At 42.7% G+C, this 25,837-nt stretch overlaps 2 long non-coding RNA genes and 1 pseudogene across 3 annotated transcripts; 1 reads left to right on the forward strand and 2 right to left on the reverse strand.

The window, feature by feature from the left end:
* Positions 1-3,135: 3,135 nt before the first annotated feature.
* LOC148646892 (Ig kappa chain C region, B allele pseudogene) lies at positions 3,136-13,880 on the reverse strand (annotated as a pseudogene). The gene is made up of 3 exons (XR_015927789.1): positions 13,738-13,880; positions 6,546-6,685; positions 3,136-3,684 (listed from the first exon to the last, which is right to left on the reverse strand). The product of XR_015927789.1 is annotated as an Ig kappa chain C region, B allele pseudogene (transcript).
* A 1,259-nt stretch (positions 13,881-15,139) lies between these two features.
* On the reverse strand, positions 15,140-20,862 carry LOC148646893 (uncharacterized). Its single transcript, XR_015927649.1, has 4 exons — positions 20,768-20,862; positions 20,376-20,462; positions 17,053-17,409; positions 15,140-15,695 (listed from the first exon to the last, which is right to left on the reverse strand). It is a non-coding gene; the product is annotated as an uncharacterized LOC148646893 (long non-coding RNA).
* LOC148646894 (uncharacterized) lies at positions 18,801-25,268 on the forward strand. Its single transcript, XR_015927699.1, has 2 exons — positions 18,801-19,114; positions 22,396-25,268. It is a non-coding gene; the product is annotated as an uncharacterized LOC148646894 (long non-coding RNA).
* The last annotated feature ends 569 nt before the right edge of the window (positions 25,269-25,837 follow it).

Genomic DNA, 25,837 nt, shown 5'->3' on the forward strand with positions numbered 1-25,837 from the left:
TCACACACTGCAAATTAAGATTGATGGTAGGTACTGATGGTTTTGGAAATGACTGTTGTAGATTCAGCACAGGTAGTGTCAAAGAGACAGTAGCTGGGTCCTGGAAGGAGAGAGACAGTTTATTAGAAGACTCTGTTAAATTGTACTTATGATAATGATAGCAGGGATAGTGTGGCCTGGCAGCATTGGGGTCCTGGGTTCAATTCTGGACGTGGGGTGCTGTCTGTGTGGAGTCTGTATATTCTCTTAATGGTTTCTCTGGGTGCTCTGTTTTCCTGCCACAGTTCAAATACATACTGTCAGGTTAATTGGCTTATGGGAGATTGGCCCTGGTGTGAGTGTGTCTGTGTCTGTGTTTTGTGTGTCTGTGTTTAAGTTATGGTAGTGAGTAAATGATATCATAGATTCAGTCCAGCTCTTTAGAGCCCAGCCTGAACTCCAAAAGGTGCCTTCACCGGTTGAGCCCTTTCTGTCGGACTGTCTGTAAGAGAAAGCTACAAGTACAAGTTAGAGGATGATCGTCTGCCCATTCTTACCACTTATATTTGCAAGTAGCTCCTTTAGATCTGCAGATTTTTTTTAAATCTAATCACTAATCATTGAATTAATTAGGAACACCTTTTATTTGGTTTGTTGTTTATGTGCTTTGAAGTGACTAGACATTTAATCGGAGAACTTGAAGTAAAAACAATAACAGTGTCCAGTAGAGTTTAGTGAAAATGCACCTTGAAGCTTAAAATGGACCAGAGACCAAAACACCTAATGGCTTAAAAGGAAAGAAGGAACAAAGACACCTTTCTCTGAAATCTGAGTGAAATGCAACAGAACTCACGATGGTCAAGGCACAAAACATTCACAGCACCGCAAAATTCACTGTTCAGGTCTCCTTTCTTTATATATATGGATTGGTAACTGACTAACAGGGAACATAATGTTCATAGGCTTAAGCGCATAGTGCATAATCTTAAGGGGTGCCGCACTTATCTGGGCAGATGAAACTAGTGGTGTACCTCAAGGATGTGTTTTTGGCCCATCATCTTCCTGTTCCATATAAACATCAGCTTCAGGTATAGTTATCAAACTAGAGAGAGAGAGTGGTTAACACAGAAACAGGGAACTAAATAAGACTTTAAAGACAAAATCAGAAATTGGGAAGACACCTGGTATGAAATTTAACATTGTTAAGTGCACAGTGACACAGGCAGGTAGGAGGAAAATGTTGTGTACATTGTGTATATTTAGCATGAATGAGTCTGGGCTGCAGGATGTTACACACAAAAGAGATCTGGTAAATTGTTCTATGTCTTCATCCAGACAATATGGGGAATCAGTAAAGCAAACCGAATGCTAGAGTGTAGAGCAGGAAGTGTTGAATCTAATTCCAGGGAGGTTATACTCAAGGTTTACAAGGCAATTCTAAGGCTTCATTTAGAAAATTGTTTTCAGTTTTAGGCAACATATCAAAAAGGAGAATGCAGTCTGAGAAAGAGTTAAATGAAGAGCAACAATAATAAATTCTAGTTTCAGTGGATTGTCATGTACAGACAAGTTAAAGGAGCTAAATCTCATCTGACTAGAACAGAGGAAATTGAGAGATTTGTTCCAGATATACACACTGTTATGGGTTATAGACAGATTCAACATAGGGACTTTTACACACTCAGAAGTCAAACAAGGATGCAAAGTAAGTAACTAAAACGGAAATAATACAGGATGGAAAATAAAAATTGATGCTGTAACCAAACTGTTCTGGGTATCTAGAATATATCACCCTGGTAGTTGAGGCCCAAACTCTAGGCACGTTTAAGAAAAAGTTTAGATTCAATTTGCTACTAAACTGACAAATAAGCAAGTTGAGCCAACTGGCCTCCTGTTGGACACTCCTGGGTATCTCCAGCCTCCTCAGGACCCTGCTGTCTGACTCTCCATTGAGCTGGCCTGAGGTCTCATTATAAGACCATATTCCTTATTCTGATTTATATCAGATGTGATACATGTATTCTGGTGATATATACTTACAGGGTGTGTAAACGTTACTACTAGATAAATAGATGTGAAATGCAAAGACATGTTGCAAAATGTATACAAACTATGAAAGATTAGAAACAGGACAAGTAACGACAGGACAAGCACAGAATTGTGTGCTGACTCTTTTTGTCACTATGCAGGAAAAACAATTGTTAATTTGAAAACACTGTGGTACTGTAGATCCTAGCGTGTCAGTGCTCAGTTTGCAACTCACAGTAATGTGAAAAGTTTCACAGTGTCAGTACTCAATACACATATAATATATATAATCTCTCATTCTTCCCCCTCCTCTCTGTTCAAGCCCAGCTGTTGCTTCTCTTTGTAGTATGTAGTGCTGCTGGTTGTCCACCCCTGAGGTGGAGCCAGATCCCCAGACACACCTGTGTGTCTCCAGCCTCCTCAGGCCCCTGCTGTCTCGACTCTGCATCGAGCTGGCCAGCGGTTTCACTGAAGTCTCTGTCCCTTGTGCTGCACTACTTTTTGTCACTGAATTGTTTGATAATAACCCATGAAAGAAGATTTTTTAATCCATCCACTCTACATATCATGTTATATAATGTATATATTACTGTATGATAATACTTGATATCCTCTCTCCCCAAGGATATCAGAGAGTCACCTTCTCTAATCTCCTTCAAATCCAGACTCAAAAGAGCCTTTTCTGAACTGGTTCCATTCTTTACCCTTCTGCTCCTACTATACTTAGTACCACCATCCACGGTCTCCTCTGTATATTGTAATTGTGTTTTATCTTGTGTATTCTTTTTATTTATTGTTGTTGTCATTCTGTAAAGCGCTTTGAGAAGCCACCTTTAAAGGCGCTATATAAAATAAAGTTTATTATTATTTTTAAGTTCTTTAATTTTTGGGTATCTTTGATGATGAAGATGTCAGGTAAATCAATTAAATTATTATTTTTATTGTAATAAGAAGATGTTTTCCCCTCACTGGCTTTGACCCCCTGTCTTTCAGTTAAGAGCTGCCAGCTGTCTTTGATATGGATGCTCTCTGTGCCACAGGGTCAAACTGGGGCCTTTCTCAACCCGGAGATCTTATATTCCTTTTCAGAAAATCAAACACATACAAAAAGAGTGACACAACTCCAGATTCTGACTTTAATATTTTATTTGAACATCTAGAGCGAAACAAACAATGAAAAATGTCCTAGACTACACAAACACACACCAGTTACCAGACAAGCTCTAGTGACGGCCGGAGGCTGAGACTAACATGCAAGGCTACTGAGCTGCTGCGTGGCTCGACAGGATCTGCAGACACACTGGGGCCGAGGGGAGGGCGGCTCTTCCCCTCTTCTCCCAGGGCAGCATCACGCCGCGGCGCCCGTGCACTGACTCCTGCGAACGCTGTAGGAGGCCGGCGAGTTGTCGTGGGTCACCGTGCACACGTACTCCTCTTTGGCCTCCCACTCGGCCTTGCTCAGCTTCAGGGAGCTGCTGCGGCTGAACTTGCCGTCCCTCCCCTCCTCGGCGCTGGTCAGGACCCCGCTGGTCACTTTGGAGCCGTCCACCGTCCACTCCACGCTGGCCCCCTCGGGGGAGTAGCCGCTGAGCAGGCAGAGCAGTGTGGCCGAGTTGGCGGACAGCTCACTGGGGGACGGGGGGAACAGCGACACTGTGGGCTTCACGGTGGCCCCGGCTAGGAGAGAGCAAGACAGAGCAGGGCAGAGAGTCAGGACTGGTGTCCAGCAGGAGACTGAGCCTCACTAACTTTGCACCAACACACAAACTGCTTTGGGACTCCTAGAAACACCACATGCACTTCTAAACAAAGATCAGGCTTTCTTCTACTCCTGTATCTGTAGTTTTAAAACTCAATAATTAACATCAATACATATTTTTTTAAGTTACACATATTATAAACGGGAGTGCTTTCAAAGAAGCCCCTTGACATCCTCAGATCAATGTGCTACAAGTATCCTAGTGAGCAGGACAGGTCTGTGCTTGTTTGGAGCCTTTCTGAGGTTCTGATGACCTGTCTCTGGAATCGTGGCGCCTGAGTTCTCTGCACCAGCTGTCCTGGACCAGCCCGGACTCCAAGCTGTGACCCTGAGCAGCCTGTTCACCTCTGATACAGAGAGGACAGGTCTGCAGAGTTGGCCAGCCCAGTTTCCTATGAGTTCACTGACACTTAGACAGAGCCACCAAGTGAACTAACTCCCCATTCTACCTGCTGCTGAAATTCAGAATCAACAAATAGTGATTATTTTAGGAGGAGTGTCTGCATGAAAGACTTGAAATAAGCCAATGTAGAATCTTCTCAATTTAAAGACAACATGTATTAATATATCTGCAACACATATCACTTCACAGGATCTTATTAAACATTATACTGTAAGTGTCACTTCTCTGCGCTGTAAACTAAACTTCAGCTGTGGAGGTATTTGTTAGCTGAGACTGAAAAAAGCACAGGCTGATGTTGGTCTGGACTCGATGTCTAGTGTTAGAATAATTTTCATTTGTTACAACTTGTGACAAGAATTGTGTAAACATAACATACTTGCAATGTATATGCACTTTAAGATGATTTTTAAAGTGTCTATGTCAATTGAAGTTTAATATTATCGTTAGGCATTACTAAAAAAAAACAACTGTGCTGGGTCTGTCATCGGTGTTCCACTTCATGCTCTACTGAGCAGCTCAAGAAACAGCTGCAACAAAACCTGAAGATTTAAGCTCAAATACTTTCCCAAGGTTCATGAAATAATTTCAAAGTTTTTGATCCTGTGCTGATCTGTATATTAGAAGTAATCAATTTCTATATTTATAAAAATAATTTATAAAAGACTTACCAGCAGTTTGTCCGTGATTAAGTTTTCAAAAAATATGAATATACTGTAGGGCTTTATACTTATATCAACATCATTATTATTTTAATTACTACTATAACAAAGATGATTAATCAACTGAAATTAATTTTATTTAATATTGAAAATAATGATGATGATTTGTAAATTCTAACTATATTCTGGTGTTACTAGAAGTAGTAGACATTAAATTTTGAGAATTTCTTTCTTTAAATCATGTCTCTGTCTAAGGAGAAAGCAGCAGTATCTTTAGAAAACCATACTTCTTAACTGGGGTTAATTTTAAAATGCCAACTAACCTCACCCTCAACAGTGACAGCAGCCCCTTGTTCAGTTAGATTCTGTTGCCTACAGATCAGTATTGAAAAAGAGCTTTACTTCTGAAGAAGCTCAAAACAGTCCAGCAATTCCTTTTAAACATATTTAAAAACTGCACTTCAGAGCCTAAAGAGGTTTTGCTTTTCTCTGTTAAGCAAATACAATAAAAGAAAAAAGAAACAGTTGTCTTCACCAGTCCTGTCAGAACGTTAAGAGAAGTGATAAAACTGCAGTCTTTATATCAAATCGCTCTGGCAATAGGAATTCAATAGAATTAGAAGCAGCAGTACTAGTGGAGTTTTGTCAGTTTGTTTTTAGAATGCATAGAAAATTAAAGTTTGTAAGTGAAGTGCCTGACCTTGACTTACTTTTAGCGACCTGGCACAAAATACAAGGATAAGAAAACAATAAAACAGATTCCAGTCACTGACACTATGAGTGGAAATATTCTTACCTGTTTGAACATCATTAAAAAAAGAACAATAGTATTTTTGAATTTATGACCACAATTAAGAGAAGAAAAGCTGGGGTTTATGTAGAGTTCAGAAGACTGGAGCAAACTATTCCCTGAAGAACACAACGCACAACTGATTGTGATTATTACAGCTGAACATGTCACATAGGACACTGATTCAAAAGTAAACAGGTTCTAAAGTATAATGTAACAGCACAGTCTGGCTCCAGGAGAAATTAAAGATTCTATACTGCTGAAATGTAAAAATTCCAGAACTTCAAAGCCTGTTGAATTGAGAGAAAGAAGAGAAGTCACTTACATTTCACCACCACCTTGGTTCCTTGTCCGAAAGTGCTCCACAGTGTTTTATTACCGTAGAGAGGCTGTACAAAAACCTCCAGAGAAAGCACCCAGCTCTCCAGTGCACTGCCTGCTCTATGATCATTTGGATTCCAAAACTTTAATATCTCAGTTTAGTTAATAGTGATATTACTGTGCTGCTTCAAAATACCTCTTTTGTAAGTGAACATGCTGAGTTTGAGTCTTTCCTCTTTTGTTTCTATAATTAAGAGCATTAATTAAACTGTACATTCACATCTCTTAACAAAGAAAGTTTGTGTGAAAGCTTATTTTCCCTGTGAAAGAATCAGCGTTAATTTTATGAACCAGCCCAGAAGACTGGGTCACCCAAGATCGTTGAGGATCATGAGAGAGTAAAATGCCGCAGAAGCTCGACTGAAGCAGCTTCTGTCCTGTCAAGATTTCCCTACTCTTCCACAAATATTCTGTACTGTACATCAGTTAAGAATGACCAAGATCAGGAGGCACAAAGCACACTGGATCACAGTTAAAACATAATAATAACATTTGAAAAGACAAGAAAAGTCTCCTGAGTTGAAAGAAAGAAGAGAAGTCACTTACATTTCACCACCACCTTGGTTCCTTGCCCGAAAGTCCACCACAGTGTTTTATTACCATAGAGACGCTGTACAAAAACCTCCTGCTGCTGCAGAGAGCAGACCCTGCTCTTCAACACGCTGCCTACTGCCAATAATGCTTTTCTTTAAGCTTTGCAGTTATAACATGTTATTTCTCTTTATCACATTTTTAAATGCACTTTATTTTCAAGGATAAACACGAGGGTTATCACTATCCTATGGATTCAAGTATGGATGAAGTGCAGGACGCTTACAGAGAGATTTTCACAGGTTTCTGTTTCACAGTTAAATGTTATCCTCATTCATATCCTTAAAGACATCATACATGTTAAATGTAGCAAATGACAATGAAAATAGAACAAAGTATTATTGAATTGATGACCACTTTTAAGAGAAGAAAAGTTGGGGTTTATTTAGAGTTCAAAAAACTGGAGCAAACTTCACTTTGAAAGGCAGCCTGCTGTTGCATTTTAGCCAAATGTCACTAAACAAGGACATCCTGCCTGAACCTGAGGCCTGAATGTAAACTGTAAATTAAAGGTATCTGGGTACAGTATATGTATAAATCAAGGTTGTTTAATTTGTCTTTGCTGAGAGAAGCATTTGTAATGTAAAATCTGTGCAGCGCAGTATATCCACCAGATGCACTGCTGAAGTTTTAGTAGATTGTGTAACACCTGGAGGTCATTTCTGATCACAGACTATTCGTGACTCACATGTGACTTATGTCTCTTTCCTCAGGATTGTGATGAAATGTATTCCAAGATGAATCCCCAGTCCAATAAAAATAATAATTCTCCAGAATATTTTTAAAATAACATCCAAAGACCACACATTCCAAATATGAAACATTGATTTCAGTTCCATGTAAAGGTCAGTAAAGAATGCAGTTTCCAATGTAAATTAATCCCATGAAAATCAGTCAAGAATGGACTTTGGACCAAGGGGTTTCAGGATCATTCAGTCATTTTTTGTAATATCCTTCAGGATTCATTAGAAGTTCTAAAGCAAAAGGTCACTCCGGGATTTATGGAATGTGTCCAGCATTCTTGTTGTTCTCTTAGAAACAATTTTAGCCCAGTGTCTGCTCCTGTCTTGTGTGTTGCTCACTCTGTCCAGCATGGATTGGACAAAAGCCATGTGTCAAAGACTAATTTCATTTGACACAAAGATCAAATCAAGCTGGATCTCCAAGACTCCGTGATGATGTCTCTCTTTGTATTTATCCAATGATGTGTCCGACTTCCACAAGTTAATAAGTCAGGAAATGGCCTTTAATTTATCCTCATCCTGGATAAACAAAGACATTGAATTAATGAGTATCCTCTTCTAGGATACAAGAGACAACATTGCTCTTGCCAAGTGATAAATCTCCTTGATCCTAACGATGACTTCAGTAATAAAATAAACTGCTGGTTGGATTATCAATCTGATCCATAATCCATTAAGACTCTTTCAAAAGATTCCTCCTCCATGTTATGGTCAGTGTCTTTCTGCATTTCATTCAGATCTTGCCTTGACTAGGCATGCTCTTTGTTTCCATTTCCTATCCTAACACACCACCAACAAAACAACATTCCCCTTGTGAAGTAAGTAAGAGCCGTGAAGAACACAAGCAACCCTTGTAAGGCTGGAGTACTGAAGTGATCCTAGAAGATTCTCCCAACAGATCCCCCTGGTTTCTGCCTGGTTTACCAATTAATATATATCTTACAGTCCTGCAGCCTTCCTGCCCAGTGCCAGTTTTTTAAGAGCACAGAAACTGTGCACATCAAATCCCTTCTTAAATTGTAAGTTCACTGGTGCTTTGCACACACAGGTGTTAACATGGGTTGTTGACTATGGCTACAGTTGAAATAACAGTAATTAAATGCACCACAGATTACAACCAGTAAAAAGCTATTCAGGCAACCTCCCTATCTAAAACAGCAAGATCACATATTAAATTGCAGAACCATTGTCTGTGAACTTCAATTGATACTGTCTGTTTTTGGAAGAGAGATTGTAAAAGGCTTGATCTTCTATTTTGTAGTTTTAATAGATTGTATAACACCTGGTATGTGTACATACTGTGTAGTGATGTACAAGATGTTACAACATGATGTGTTGAAAAGCTATACTTTTTCTCACATGGAAACTAATTATTTTCTTAAAAAATGTGATCAAGATAAATATTCAGTGTTACAAAAAAAAACAAAGAATGTGAAAAATCTAGATAGATTTCACAATTGTTTGTGAAAGAAGCTGTCTCCTGCTTTCTTCCTGTATCCTCAAATCCTTGTTTGGAAAAATGATGAACTCTCAAGTTTCAAGGCTAAAACTGGAAAGGTTGGGATTTAATTAATGTTCAGTTTATGAATCATACATAAGTAGTATTCCAGACAGGCTAGCCTTCTCAAGTTGGAAGAAATTGCACTGTAAAATTCTATAAACCTATTTCTTATATAGCAAAGCTGATGTTTTCTTTGCTGCTCTAAAAATATTGTCTGAAACCTCTTTCACTGCAATTTTGTGAAGACAGGTGTGTGTATTTTTCAGGGTATCTGTGAATATTGCGATGTTTTATTCATTCAGGTGCTTGTAATGACCTCATACAAAAGGAACAAAACAGTGGCTCAGATCCCTTGAGTCACATTGCAAATTGGGGTATAGTCTGGGGTCAATTCACACTAAAGAACATCAGACACAATCAAATTTCAAAAACACATATCATTCTTTAAAACTGGCTAAAGGAAGAGCTTTTAGCACGTACATGTAAATGACAGATTCCTGATCTACTATCTACTGATCTACAGATCTACTGATCTACTATCCCATGAGGTTAGTGATCCACTATCCTAAAATGATTTGCATTAACAGGTAGTAGCCCGTACAGCAGCACACATTTGACAGTAATTAGTTTTTAATCTGCTGCTCGGAGGGTCAGTCTTCACTCTGGGATGAGCCGAGTGTGAGTGTGTATCATAGCCAACTTTACCACAGGGCACACACACAAGGGAATATCCACAGGGAATAACATCCAAGAAGGTTTCTGGAGTGTTCAGTGAAAATTTGGCTTCACCGTCCTGGTCCTTTTGGCCAGAGGACGGGGAGGCAGGGACCCCCTGCAGAGTGAGGAGTGACTAAGGGGCAGCTGCAGAGGTAGAGATTGTCACGACCCACACTCTCCCTCGCAAACGACGTTACATTCCCGGAACCTCTGCTTCCCAATCTCATCCCTGATTGAACCCAGCACATTCTCACATGCATCAGATTCCTCAAATTCTCACTCCCTAACCAATCATCCAATCACACCCCTTTCCTTTCAGTATTTAAACCCCCTTCGCACACCTTCCCACGCTCACTATTGAGAAGCCTATCTTAGTATTCTCCAGTGCGTGTTTCCTAACCTTTTTGACTGATCTCCCGTTACGAATCTTCTGCTTCTGCCTCTTGACCTCGCCTTCTGGATTTTGCCTTTGAATTGTTTGACTATCTCTTGTTACCGGACCCTTTGCCTCCCTTATCGACCCTGCCTTTGGATTTTGTCTTTTGGATTGTCCCTTTGCTACTCTGTGTCCTGTGGGATTCCGGTCACGCATAAGGATCCTCCTATTCCACGTATTGGTTCCCTGACAGAATAGTGAGCCATATTAAAATGGATCCAGCGGACCAGAGTCAACTTTCTATTCTCCTTGAACACTCCCGGAATCTGGACCTGCTAACTACTGCAGTCCAGCAACTAGCTGACCACTTTGCACTTCCGCCGTCTCCCCCACCTGCAGCTCCTGCCCCTGCACCCCCGCTTCAAACACAAACTAATCTTCTACCCCCTCCCCTCCCGGAAAAATTTGATGGCGACTCCTCCAGTTGTCAGGGCTTTGTGACTCAATGTCAGATGGCTTTCCACATCCGTCCAGACTGCTTCCCCACCGATGGAGAAAGAATTGCTTTTATGGTTTCTTGCCTCTCTGGACGAGCTCTGGAATGGGCTGGACATCTCATCTCTCGAAACGCTCCTGAGACTGCTAACTTCCACCTTTTTCAGACAGCTCTACAATCTGCCTTTGGGCAGTTGCACTCTCGCCACCTCATTGTTGCACGCCTCACTTCCCTTACTCAAGGATCTCGCTCTTTTCAGGACTACTCTTCCGAATTCCGTTTTCTGGCTGCTCAACTCGCTTGGGATCACAATGCCCTGATTCACTACTTCCGCCTTGGATTATCTGATGAACTCAAGGATCACGTTGTGCACCTGCCCCTGGACTTCCCATCACTTGACTCCTTCATTTCTCGAGTTTTTGAACTAGAGCTCAGGCTGCAACAGCGAAGGTCGGACAATCGGACCCCTCCCACACCCTCCCAACTGCCTTCCTTCCATAGACTGACCTCCGAGGAAAGAGATTGCCGACGTCGTGAGGGGCGTTGCCTTTACTGCGGTTCCCCTGATCACCTCCGAGCTGCCTGCCCCAGTCGCCCTCCTTGCTCCTATCCACCTGCTGTTATGGCCAGTGTCACTTCTTCCTCTCCCAGATCTGGACTCTTTCTCCCAGCCACCCTGTCATGGACTGCTGGACAGACCTCTCTCTCTGCTTTTGTTGATTCGGGCTCCGAAGAGAACTTCCTTGACTCTGGACTCGCTTCGTCCTGGAATATTCCCCGGTTGCCAGTCACCCAGCCCATTCGGCTCCTCACTCTTGATGGCTCCCCCCTCTCCCCTGGTCTGGTGAAGTGGCAGACCCCTCCCCTCACTCTTCGCATCGGCGCCACCCACCAGGAGGTCATTCGGTTCTTTCTCATTCAATCCCCTTCTCACCCATTGGTTCTTGGTTTCCCGTGGTTACGGATTCACAACCCACACATCTCCTGGTCACAAGGGGAACTCACAGCCTGGGGTTCCCATTGCCTTTCGCATTGTTGTCAGCTTCCTCAGAAAGTTTCCGTCTCCTACATATCTCAAGATAACCTCCCCAATATCCCTTCCCAGTACTCGGATCTACACCTAGCCTTCAGTAAACAGAAGGCCCTATCCCTCCCGCCTCATCGCCCATCTGACTGTCCTATAGACCTAATTCCAGGGGTCCTACCCCCTAAGGGCCATGTCTATTCACTCTCCAACGAAGAGACTCAGGCTATGGAAGATTATATCCAGGAGTCCTTGGAATCTGGTTTCATCCGCCCCTCTTCCTCACCTGCCTGCGCCGGTTTCTTCTTTGTTAAAAAGAAAGACGGCTCTCTCAGACCCTGCATTGATTATCGCGGTCTGAATAACATAACTATCAAGAACAGTTATCCCCTCCCTCTGATTTCATCGGCTTTGGAATCACTCCGGGGCGCCACTATTTTTTCTAAACTGGATCTCCGCGGTGCGTATAATTTGATCCGCATTCGGGAGGGTGACGAATGGAAGACGGCATTCATTACTACCCACGGTCATTATGAATACCAAGTAATGCCGTTTGGACTGATTAATGCTCCTGCTGTCTTTCAGGGGTTCATGAATGACATCTTTAGGGATATCTTGCACAAATATGTCCTGGTATACCTGGATGATATTCTGATCTTTTCCCAAAGTCCCCAGGAACATGTCTCTCATGTGCGTGAGGTTCTTCATCGTTTGATTCAGAACAAACTCTACGCCAAATTGGAAAAGTGTACTTTCCATGTTACCAGAATCCACTTCCTTGGCTACATCCTCTCACCCCTGGGCATTGAAATTGACCCTGCCAAGACTGAATCCATACAAAACTGGCCAACCCCCCAGAATTTAAAACAAATTCAACGTTTCCTAGGATTTTCCAATTTTTACCGCCGTTTTATTAGGAATTTCAGCTCTGTCGTCTCCCCCATTACAGCCCTGACCCGAAAAGGTCATGATCAAGGGAAATGGACTCCTGAGGCAGACCAAGCTTTCCTTCATCTCAAGAGACTGTTCACCACAGCCCCCCTCCTCCGTCACCCAGACCCCAACCTTCCATTCATTCTCGAGGTGGATGCCTCAGCCAACGGAGTCGGTGCCATATTATCTCAACGTCATGGAGAGAAGGGTATCCTCCACCCCTGCGCCTTTTTCTCCAAAAAATTGTCCCGGGCCGAGACTAATTATGATGTTGGAGACCGAGAACTACTGGCTATCAAGCTCGCCCTGGAGGAATGGAGACACTGGTTGGAGGGAGCCCTACACCCTTTTACTATTCTTACAGATCATAAGAATCTCTCTTACCTACAAACTGCCAAACGTTTGAATCCACGCCAGGCCCGCTGGTCACTTTTCTTTTCTAGGTTCCATTTTTTTATTACTTATACACCAGGATCCAAGAACATAAAGGCTGACGCCCTATCTCGCCTCCATGATCCTCCTGGCTTTTTGGACCCTCCTGAACCCATTATACCCCCTGAGAGAATTGTGGCTGCTATTAGATGGGACCTGGAGAACCAAATCAAACGTGCACTTCACAACCAAACCGTTCCCCCTCAGTGTCCTCCAGACAGACTCTTTGTTCCGGATACCTTACGCTCCACTGTTCTTCGCTGGGGTCATGACTCACTATTTGCAGGTCACCCCGGTGTCAAACGTTCCTTGGAATTCATCTCTAGACATTTCTGGTGGCCTTCTATGAGGACTGATGTTACTGGGTTCGTGCAGGCCTGTCCCATCTGTGCCATGTCCAAATCCTCCCGTCTCAAGAAGCCCGGTTTACTCCAACCACTCCCAACCCCTAGAAGACCTTGGTCCCACATCTCAGTGGATTTTCTTACAGATCTTCCTGAGAGTCAAGGCAAAACTACCATTATGGTCGTGGTAGATAGATTCTCGAAGTCGGCTCATTTCATTCCTCTTCCTGCCCTCCCATCTGCTCAAGACATGGCTGACCTCTTCATTCTTCATGTCTTCAGACTTCACGGCATTCCTGAGGATATCGTATCAGATCGAGGACCTCAATTCATTTCAAGATTCTGGAGAACTTTTTGCAAATCTCTCGGGACTTCCACATCTCTCACGTCTGGCTATCATCCTGAATCCAATGGACTGACGGAAAGAACCAACCAGGACCTTCTTACTTACCTTCGATCTTACGTCTCTGCTTCTCAAGATGACTGGGTCTCTCTCCTCCCCTGGGCTGAGTATGCTCATAACTCTCTCTCTTCCTCCACCACTGGGATGTCTCCCTTCTATTGCTCCCTGGGATACCAACCCTCTCTTCTCCCGGACTCTATCCCTGATTTGGATATTCCCTGCCTCCAGACGCGCCTCACTTTCCTCAAGAGGATTTGGAGACAAGCCAGATCCGCCCTCCTGAAGACCTCCTTGCGGCAGAAGACCACCGCTGACCGTCATCGACGACCTGTGCCCAGACTACGACGAGGACAGTTTGTCTGGCTGTCTACTAAAAACTTGCCCCTTAGACAGCCTTCACATAAGTTAGGACCCCGTTTTATTGGACCTTTTCGCATCCTCTCCCAGCTCACCCCTGTAACCTATCGTCTTGCTCTTCCTCCAACTCTCAGGGTGCACCCCTCCTTCCACGTCTCTCTCCTGAAACCCTACCACAGATCCCCCCTCTCCCGGCCTCGGCCACCTCCACCCCCACCACGACTCATTGATGGTCTGCCTTCCTACACAGTCAATAAGATCTTGGATGCCCGCTGGCTCCGAGGTCGCCAACAATTTCTAGTCGACTGGGAGGGCTATGGTCCTGAGGAACGTTCCTGGGTCTGGGAGAGAGATATTTTGGATCGCAGCCTCATTGATGACTTTGTTCGTACTCGCTCTCTGAGGTCGTCAGGAGCCGACCCTAAAGGGGGGGGTACTGTCACGACCCACACTCTCCCTCGCAAACGACGTTACATTCCCGGAACCTCTGCTTCCCAATCTCATCCCTGATTGAACCCAGCACATTCTCACATGCATCAGATTCCTCAAATTCTCACTCCCTAACCAATCATCCAATCACACCCCTTTCCTTTCAGTATTTAAACCCCCTTCGCACACCTTCCCACGCTCACTATTGAGAAGCCTATCTTAGTATTCTCCAGTGCGTGTTTCCTAACCTTTTTGACTGATCTCCCGTTACGAATCTTCTGCTTCTGCCTCTTGACCTCGCCTTCTGGATTTTGCCTTTGAATTGTTTGACTATCTCTTGTTACCGGACCCTTTGCCTCCCTTATCGACCCTGCCTTTGGATTTTGTCTTTTGGATTGTCCCTTTGCTACTCTGTGTCCTGTGGGATTCCGGTCACGCATAAGGATCCTCCTATTCCACGTATTGGTTCCCTGACAGAGATGGTGTGGAGGAGGGATGTAAAAAGATGTATGAGAGGGAGATAAGGGGATCACATACAGTATTTATAATGTTTTAGGTGAGGAAGTGAAGTCAGAGGTGATTTTGAATTACTGAGAGCTTATTCTGATTGAACTTGGCTCTTGTCATCCCTCCTGAACTTTTTTTCTAAACTCCATTCATTAGCACACTGTGTAAAAATGATCCCCAGCAGTAGATGAATCTTGAAGAATAAATCATTAGTAACTCCACCAGTTTAGCTACAGGAGTCTAATATGAGACAAAATGTTTGTCAATAATAGTCAGAACATTGATGCTTATGATCCAAAAACTCTTTATTACTCTGACTGCTGTGTCACTTGCAGCAACAGACCATTTCCACACTCAGACATGAGCAGAGCTCTGAGAGGGGTCTAACACAAGCAGCTCACTGGCTCAAGACGAAGGGCCACACAGGCGAGGGGTTGAGAGCCCTCTGCTTCTGAATCACAGTACGGACAGGTTACAGTTAAACACCACTATCTGCAGTTCTAATCTGGGAATGAAGCTGAGAATCTGGGCTGGGCTATTCCGTACACTCGGATTTCTTCAGGGGTGTTGAGAGGGGAGTCTGGGAGCTGTGGGTGGCCTCACAGACCACAGTGGCCACTGAGGACCACTCAGCCTCTGACAGTGTCAGGGTACTGCTCCAGCTGTACAGGCCAGTGCCGTCCAGGAGGCCGGGGGTCTTGGTGACTTTGCTGGTCCACTGTCCACTACAGGCTCCAGCCGGACAGGAAGCCCCTGCTGACCAGACCCTGCGGCATGGCCAACTTCTTCTCCGACAGCTCTCTGCTGGAGGGGGGCAGGATGTCAGCGAGGGCCTAGTGTCACCTGGGAGAAAAGCAACATGGAGTGAGGCTGGAGAGAAGAGGCACATCGTCTCTCAGCGTAGGACAGCAATGAGAGGTTTGGGAGAACCAGACATAAAGAAATAAAGATACATTTCACACAGGAACTGAGGGAAATTTTAGCTAAAATGATCCCTCACACGTGTTCGACCTCATTTAGAATACTGAGATAATAAAAGCATAAATAAATCAATTCAATGTGTGAAACAAAGATATAATTTCATTTCTTCAGTCTCAGATGGAGGATCTTATCATATGGGGGTGGATGAGTGGAGGGTTTGACACATGTGTTCACAATCCCAGCCTAAGTCTCTGAACAGTGCACAGAAGCCTGGAGGAAGTGTGTTTCCCCACCTTTCTTGTTTGAGCTGCTGTTAAAACGCTAAGCCAATCCTTATGAGGCATGACAAGATCTTCCAGTTTTTGGATACTGATACATTATCTCGGAGGGAAAAATCACCAATTGGATCCAATCTTAAAATGCTTTTATCTGTGCTGTAACTTGCAGGACATGTGTCAGAGAATGGGACATCCAGCTTGGGTCTGGTACCTCCCTACCTCCCCAACACCTGGGGAAATAAGTCCAGGTCTGTGGTTCAGGTGCTCTAGCAAGACCTCTCAGTACAGAGGTCAGGAAGATGCACAGCAGCTTCATGGCAATGTCTGGGATAGACTTCCCCCCCAAGGGTAGCGGCCTGTACATAATTTCCCTCCTGAGTCTTTCCTGCTTCCAAACCAATAGAAAATGAAACATCAATCTCCTCAGCCACATAACAGTGTAGGATTGGGAAGGTGGGAGCCAGAAAATTAATAATAAGCCCAGGCCCCTACTGTCTGTCACAGTTGCTCACCACCAAACCACTGGAGTCCAGTCTATGGGGGGGACTCATGGTTCTGCTGCTGATGGGGTTATAAACAGTCACCCGGTGAGGAATCTGAATAGGGAGATCAACATACATGCATACAGCAGCACTTAGTCCTTTTCCAGCAGCCCATCTAGGGCATAAGCAGCACAATTAACTGCCCGCAGTAGCACTTCTATATACATATATTCGTTTACATACACAGATTGCCCAATAAAGCACTACAGTATACCTTCTGTACCTATCAAGACATCTAATAATTCTAATTATAAATCAAAGAGTTGTGTCAGTGAAAATAGTGGTGTGAAGTCTCGTATGCAGCTGTACCAAAACCTGCACCAAACTGCTCTTTCCCAGCCCTCCACTGTCAATGTCTTCCTTTCAGTTCTTCTTATTCTAACTTGATTTTCTTTCTGTGGTGTTTGACTAGAAACTTTATCTATGTACAGTACTGAAATAATTATTACTAAGACTTACAGTACATCTAAGGCTGAAGTCTCCAGCGCCACAACAGACATGTCTGACAGTCAGATGCATTGTGTAGTTGTGTTCTTGTATCATACAAATCTGAGTCCATCCATCATCAGAAAGTCTCTTATTCCTGGTCCAGAGTCTATTCTGGAGGACTTCGCGCAAGGTGGGACAGCAGCTAGGATGCCTGTCCAACACAGGGCACTTTGATACAAGCAGACGGGGGCAATAACTTGCGGAGATCAATTATCCCAGCCAGCAGGGCTCTGGAAGGTGGGAAGAACTGGAGCACAAAGAAATATCCTGCTTGATCAGAGTAAGAACATCCAGACTCCATGCAGAAGGCACCCCTGGACCAGAGAGCTGTGAGGACAAATTTGCAATATAGTCAGATATATATTATACTTTTAACATGAAAAAAAATGAAAGCCAACTCTCATCAAAAATGTCCTTAACATTTCAAAATTAAAATATTCTGTTTTAAGGCTACTACAAAGTGATTGCTTTTTATAAACCAGAAAAATATGATATACAATATACAATGTTTATTTAATATGATATGCTGAACTCTTCATAATAGACACACTTCATTCAATCATTTAGCATTGTCACCTACTGTACATACTGTACGTTAGTTCATTTCACGTTTCAACAAAAAGTGAGGAAGAATTAATCACATTCAGTGCCAACATGGTATTTCACAGATAAATGACACAACACTGCTGCTCAGAAGCCCATGAAATTCAGCTTAGTTTGTTTAAATTACCTTAAAATTAGATTTGAAACTGTAAGTTTAATTTAGTCTGTTTTGCTTTTGGCAGAACCACAGAATGAAGGAAGAACGACAATCACAGAACAGTAGCAAAGAGACAATCACAGGAAAAGAGTGCAATTGCAATCACAGAGCAGCAGACTGACAGTCAGTTTCAGGGCAGCAGCAGAGAGAGAAACCACACAGCCAGATGGTCGCTGCCTTCACCTGCCTTCCTTCACAGCCCTGAGCTGAAACCCTGTTCACCTTCCCCAGTTCTGCCTCACAGGCTACCTCGTGCTGTGCTGGGGGAACTGCATGAGCTTAACAGAGCGTTACACTCCAGCGCCTTTCATCCTCCCAGACTTTCACTTTTTACAACCGCAGCCTGATCTTGTGATAGAAGGCAATCCTCCCCATTTACACTCGGGCTCCCTTTCAGCAGGTGTGTGAGGCAGCCAGGAGGGTTAGAGACACCAAACACCTGGCTTCTGCACAAGAGCCCAGACATCGATGATGAATGAGAGACAGAGAAACGGAGATTCTTCCAGACCAAGCACAACAAACAAATGCTTTCAATTTCAGATTTTTCTCGGGTGAAAGTAGAATAAAAAGGAGCTGCCACACAGTCATTATGATCCATCATGTTGTAACAAACCCTTTCACTTCATGGCATTGTGGGTCTATAATCAGCTATTCAGTCATGGTGCTGAAGTTGATCCAACTGGGTAACATCCAGCACACATTCTAGGAAGGATCTTGACAGTTTCATCAGAAGATCATGTTGTGTCAGGGGCTGCTCTCACATCAGCCACAGGTCACTGCTCACATGGAATTTCCTGGGTCATGGTTAATTGGTAGACCTGCAGGATGCTGGTAACCACAGTCCGGGGTTGTAATACGAAACAAGTGGGGGGGGTCACTGGGGAGGCACTGTAGTCACGCGCAAGGGCTGATCAGGAGACAGGGTGAGGTTCAGTCAAGTTAAAAGCCAGGGGTGAAGTCAAGTGACACACAGAGATCAGAGCTGAGGGGAGATCAGGGAACACAGTCCGGAGGCAAAGGCAAGAGGCTTTCTCAGGTCAGGTTATTTACACTGAAGTGCACCTGGAATGGGCTGTGTAATCCTGGTCATTGTTAAGGGCTATCATAGAGTGTGCACACAGAGAGGGACCTGAAGCTCAATTATGAATGAGGAAGGGGCTGAAGAGTGATGTGCTTTTTAGGCCAAAGTTTTAGGCTTAAGGCTGGCACTCTTCCCAAGAGGAGCACAGGTGAAAAGGCATGGATGACACCAGCACTCCTCCCCTGCTCCAAGTAAGGCTATTTTCTTTCTCCCATAGTTAGTATTGCTGTGGAAGTTGGGGAAGTCAGGTATAACAATCATGTTCAAATGATGTGCAGAAATCTGAGAATAGCTGATGTAAGACATTGTTTTTCCTGCTCTTTAACTCTTTTATTACTGAGCTATGTAAAAACAATCCAGTCAAGCAAAGGAATATCTAAAAAAGAGATCAAACTCCCCTTTCAAGTGAAAGGAAAAAGAGGATGAAGCAAACAAAGAGATTATCATGAAAGTGAACAGCCTTACAGACAGTATTCGAAAGCAAATATTAGGAAAGAAATGAGATGAACAAAGTGTTCTGTGTTAGAAAACACTGGAATGAACAAGAATCTAGAAGCTCATTTGTAACTACTAAGTATTTACAACTGAATCAATCTGGTGGGGAGTGGTAAAATAAAGAATATCTTACATACAGATGTACGAGACGAACCGAGGACGTACAGTACAGTATGTACAGTAACACAGGCTAACTTCACATTAGATTCACTCCTAATGAGATAGAGATGGATTATGAGCAAGAGTATGAGCAAGAAGGAGCCAAAATGCCAACCTGAAAAAAGCAGAAAGACTGGTTGGCAGTTTGACTCATTGTATGTGTCCTTTCTCAGTCTCCAGAAGAGTATATCACCCTGCAACTCACAACTGACAGCCCACTGATGCTCAGCAGGTGTGAGCCTGGTCAGTAGCTAGAAGGGAGACTCCTGGTAAAAACTAAAATTGCTGTTGGAAGAGATATTAAAGGGATCAGTAGGGGGCAATCACCCTGTGGTCTGTGTGGGTCCTAATGCCCTAGTATAGTGACGGGGATGCCAGACTGTAAAAAGTAGCCATTCTTTGGATGAGATGTAAAACTGCGGTCCTCAGTCTCTGTGGTCATTAGAAATCCCAGGGTGTTTCTTGAAGAATGCAGGGGTGTTACCCTGGCATCCTAGTATAATTTCCTGTTGGCCTCCTAATAATCCCCATCTATTAATTGCATCACTCTGTTCTACTTATTATTACGTATCACTCTGTGAAAGCTTCTATACTTCTGATAATAATAATCTCCTGCATTTTCCACCTGAAGTTCTGGAGTGATTTTGAAGGTAAAAACAGTTCTGGATCAGCTGTCATTAAATCAAGTTGGAAACCCGACTGGAAACTCAAATCACCCATCCCCAGCTTTAATCAGCAGTTTAGGACTGTGACCAGCCTGCAGTTGGTACCAGACTAATTTCCAGCTAATGTCCTGACTTGCGCTGCATTGGAGACTGATATCCTGCCCAGGAGACACTGACAGTGTGGCTGGAGTCTGAGTCATTGTAATCTCACCATCAGTCCCTGCAGAAACAACACAGAAACAATGTGTGTCAGACAGATCCCATTTTATTGTAATATATATTTAAGTGAAAATACAAAACACATGTAGAGAAAGGAACAAGTTAAAGGTTTATTCCATGCTGAAAAGAGAAGAAAGGAAACACAACGTTTTTCACAACCGAAGAAGGCTCCACTGCCGTAAAATCGTGTTTCCTTTCTTCTCTTTTCAGCATGGAATAAACCTTTAACTTGTTCCTTTGCAGCCTTCGCATGCTGACGCACCTATCTACTTGAACTAAATGTAGATAAATATTTCTTTGACTCACCATACAGTAAGTGTAGAATAAAATAATCCAGGTGACTGAAATGACTGACACCATGGCTGATGTCTTTTCCTGATTTGAAAAAAATGTCAGAGTGGTGGTGAGTCTTCAGATTTAAAACTGTCTGACTCCCTTTATGCAAACCACGCAGGCTTGTGGTCTAAACAATTTGCATGTGCTGTAAGTCACCCTTTTGATTAATGATAATAATAGTAAACTGTGGATTATGTGAATCTGTATTTTATTGGTCCGCTCTGTCTCAGTGCATCTTCCTGCTCTGTGGTGGCAGAGTGAACTGTTCTCCACTATACAGTATATCAATAAACAGAATGCAGTGCTATAAGTAAAAAAAACACCTAACAGCACCTAACAACAGAACAAGAATATATCACTGACATCTAGCATCTAAAGTAAAGAATTACTCAAGATCACAATGCCTGTCCGCTTAAAGAAAAATCTTTTACTTCCTTCACTGGCTTGGTAATATATTCCATTTCTCATTTTCACCCAGACAGTAAATGGGCAGTATTTCTTAAAAAAGGGCAGTTAAACAATTTTAAGATATTTCTGTATGTTGAAAAGAAGTTCTGGGAGCATGGTGAAACTTTCTTTAGTTACTGAATTTCTAAAGGTAGAGGATATTGATTTGTAGAAACAGACAAGGAGTGTGAAAGGACTGTTTCACTTCAACAATCAGAGTGACAGGAAAGGCACTGAGAGGCACTGAGGTGTCTTCAAGGCAAAGCGCAGCCATCTGGGAAAGTGGTCCAAGTTATTTTACCTGCAGCTGCAAGAAATACCTGTAGGGGGAGACAAAGACACAGAAATGTGTTTTTATCTGTGTCAGAGGCCCAGCATTGAAACTCAATAATCCCTGCAGTCAGGCATTAAGAAATAAGAGAGCTAACCTGAGGACATAGTTAAAAAGCACAGGACATGAAACATCTAACTCTAAACTAAAAGGGGTTAAACATCTTGTTAATATGACAAAATAAAAATAAAGCATGCGTGCAAAAATAAATGATAAATATATGATAAAATGTTTTTTAATCACTTTTTGTGAAAAAAAAAACAGGGCTTCTACTATAGTTGTATATCTCTGGTTAGTAAGATCGCCAGTGTTGTATGTTTAACATTGTGATGAGTCTTGATATTTCAGAAAGATGTAATAATTGTTTATCTATTCATCCATTTTCTAACCACTTTATCCAGGCTAAATGTTAATCTGTGTCTCTTTTATTAATCTATGTGGTAATTCAATAGGGAAGAGGCTTGCACAATCTGCCCTCTCCTTATTTCATTTTAGTTCAGCTGAAGAAGTAATCACATCTGCGGCTGATCTGCCGTGCAGTGGGGTAGCTGGAGCAGAAGAGCTGCCCTCATATGTACTTTATATGGCTCTTTGCAATCCTTTGGGATGAAAAAATATGAATACGGCTATGATTATTTAATTTGGACATGTAGCCCTCTCTTTTCTGAAGGGGCTTAATAATGTTTTCAAGCTCAACTCTGAATTTGAAGGTATTGTAAGACATAGATTGAAACTGATCCCTCATTGGGGTCCTCTTTTCTGACCGCCCCATCATCTCATATCACCAATCACCTAATCTGCGCAACCTTCTTGTTCACAGCTCCCTTGACCGGCCTCAGCAACCATCCGCACTTTCCCGTGCAACAGAGCTCGCTGTATCACCTGCAAGTACACATCCAACACCACACTCATTCAAGACCCCTCAGGACAATTCCGGATCACCCAGATGGCATCTTGTACCTCCAGCAACCTTATTTACTTATTTACTGATGCCCAGCCATCTACATTGGAGAAACAGGAAGGAGACTCGGAGACCGCTTCAGAGAACACGTCAGGGCTGTGAAGATTAAAGATCTCTCCAAGCCCATTGTTTCTCATTTCACCTCTGATGACCACGACCACTCTAATCTCTCTGTCTGTGTTCTCAAAGACAGTTTTCCAAACTCATACATCAGAAAGACTACCGAAACCAAAATTATCCTGCAGCTAGGATCACACCTTCCCCCTAGAAGACTACTCTTCTTTTAAATTTTCTCCATTCATTGGAAGTTTCATTTCATACCTCTCTATACCTATTCTGACTCCACACCTCTTGATTGGCCTCTCTTCCTGTCCCCTGCTCCAGCCTCTCACTCCTCCTCCCTCCCAGCCTTTGTTCTCCTGCTACATTACCTACTGCCTTGTCTCTCTCACACCTGAAGAAGGCTCCAAGGCCGAAATGTTGTGTTTTCTTTCTTCTTTTTTTTAGCATGGAATAAACCTATTACCTGTTCCTTTGCAGCCTACGCATGCTAACGCAGCTACCCCCCTGAACTACTATAGACAGAAAATGTTAGTTACTTTATTCCTACAGTACATCTGAAATTTAATCATGGAAGAAATTTACTTTGCCAATGGAAATAAGAACATAAGACAGACTCAAATGCCTTTGTAGCCTATTTAGTCTGTTTGTTGCTTGAAAGACAAATGTCCTTGTCATTTTTAGCTTTTTGGCTCAAAAGGGAAGCTGATTGTTGTCCAGGATTTGTCAGTGATATACTGTACACTGTTCATTTTCCCATTGATCCTGATAACATGATAACCCCTGATAACTTCACAGAGGGGATGGTGTAACTTCGCTGATGTGTAGTGTTTGATTTGAGCCATACATACAGTACAGTACCTCTGACCATTCAGGCCAAAATGTTCCACTTTAGTCTTGTCAGACCACAAGACTTTCTGCCATGTCTCTGTAGTATCTTCTAGATGTGGTTTTGCAAACTCTTCGCAGGCAAGGATATGGGTTTCTCAGCCAGGGTTTTTTCCTTGCAACCCTCCCATAGACGCTCTTTTTGTGGAAAGCTTTGTTGACCCATATATATTAACTTCCATCACAGCGACTGACTCCTGTAGCTCATTCAGTGTCACAGTTTGCCTTGCAGTAGCTTCTCTGATAAGTGCACTTCTAGTCTAGCAACTAAGTTTAGGGGGGCGGCCTGATCTAGGCAGTGTGGCTGTAGTTGCATACTTTTCCACTTCTGTACAATGGACTCCACTGAGCTCCACTGAGGCAATAGGCTTGTACCCTTCACCAGATTCCTCCTCCTTTCTATAATAAAATCTGACTTCTTTTCTCTACCATGCTGTAAGATCTCACAGAAAGAGGGGTATTTATATTTACAAAATAATTGACAACAGGTGACCCAGTAAATTCTTACACTGGTGGAGTCAATCAACAAATGATGTAACTTTTGAGGTAATGTACTGTATTCCACCTGTTTGAACTTGAGCTTGGGGTATGAATACAAGGGGTCTGAATACTTTTAAAATGAAATAATTTCAGTTTTTCATTTTTAGTGAATTGTGGAAAGGTTTTGGAACATTTATTTTGTTGATGTATATGTTTGATTAATTAATTGCGTTCAATTAATTTATCAATCACATATGCTTTTCTGTTAACTCCTCTTCTTTTCTTGTCCCTTAAAAACATCTTGGAAAATAAAAATGGAAAAGGATATTGGTCTAAATCATGCACTTTAAAAAGAACATTAGTCAAAATTTACTTTAAACCATTGAGCCAAACCCACAGCCCAGTGAGTGATTGAATATAGGAATGTGGGGAAGTCCCAGGGAGTTAGACTGAGCGGTTTGCCTCTTTATTGATCTTGTGTTTAAAACCTTTTTGAAGGTCTGAAGGTCTCCAGGAAAGCAGAAGAGAAGACAGAGATGATGGGATCTGAGCAGGCATTGAAGGTGCTCAGGAGGAGAGCATTTGTGCTCCAGCATGGGCTCTATCCTCTTAGATCTTACAATATGTGGAGATATTGTACGGGAGGGAGTGGAGGAATAAAATCTGTCTGCTGAGAGCTAATGTTGAGCTGTGTGTCAATGCAGAAATGAAGTTCAAGTAACAGCAGGTGGAGGGATGAAGAGGACAAGACCAGGCCAATGGCTCTGTCTGTCTGCTGACAGTTGATGTTGAGCTGAGTGTCAAGGGCAGGGATGAAGCTCAAGCAACAGAAAGTGGAGGGATGAAGAGGATGATGCTGAAGTCCAGGAGCACAGGTTGGACTAATGAGCAGGGAGATGTTGACAAGCACTGCCTTGTTTTGGAGCTTCACGCTAAGAGAATAAATAGCCAGGCTGTTGAAGAAGCCCAGCCATCACAAGCTGATAATAGAGTGTGGAGGGCTGCTTTGATGGCCTCAAAATCCCAGTGCTGGAAAACCCAGATGTTGACAAGCGCTGTGCTGGAACACCCTGCTCTGGAAGAGATGTGGCCCCTAGAGACTGAGGGACAGGTTAAGCCAGGACCCGGCAGTGTATCTTGGAGATGGTCCCAATTGTTAAGATTGGAGAAAGTAAATTCTAATAAAAATGAAGTTCAACTGGAAAAAAAAAGGATTTGAATACTTGGCAGTGGTCTGGGGTTTTGTATTGAACATTGCTTACTGTGCATATTGCATATTTGCCTAATAAAACATATTTTCTACATTTCCATGTATTTCATTTTTTTAAAATTTATCTATTATGATTAGGATTTCTGTTAGTACTAAGATACAAGGACTAAAATTATCTTTACTAATTAGTTAACTGAAATACTAGACTGATGTTTGTTTCAGTTCTCTCTATGAGCGAAAAGCCTCAGTGTGCCCAGCAGTAGAATCGGTGGCATCGTTGTCTTGTGTGTGTCCGTGACTGAAAGGGCTGAACAGTGGCTGATCCACACTGTGAGTCTTAACTAAACACAAAAGTAATTGGCATATGCTGAATTTCATCAGAAACAATGGACTATATTTTCAAAAAAACATGAGGTACAACTGATAAGTTCTTTTAGCTGTAGTGATTCCTGGAATATTCATGTGATAAAGATACAAAAACCTTGTTTTATTTATCATTTAGAATGATGCAAGACCAGATTCCAGCAGACATTTCTTCACAGACCTCAGTGCACAAACTGTGTTTACAGCTCATCTTGGCTAAAAGTCCTGCTCTATTAAGTGTAACAATTTGCATAGAAGAGACACTTTGCATTGGCAGCACATGCTTCAGTGCTCTGGGAG

The sequence above is a fragment of the Lepisosteus platostomus genome, chromosome 16, assembly GCF_059453375.1.
Source record: "Lepisosteus platostomus isolate fLepPlt1 chromosome 16, fLepPlt1.hap1, whole genome shotgun sequence".
Lineage (NCBI taxonomy): Eukaryota > Metazoa > Chordata > Actinopteri > Semionotiformes > Lepisosteidae > Lepisosteus > Lepisosteus platostomus.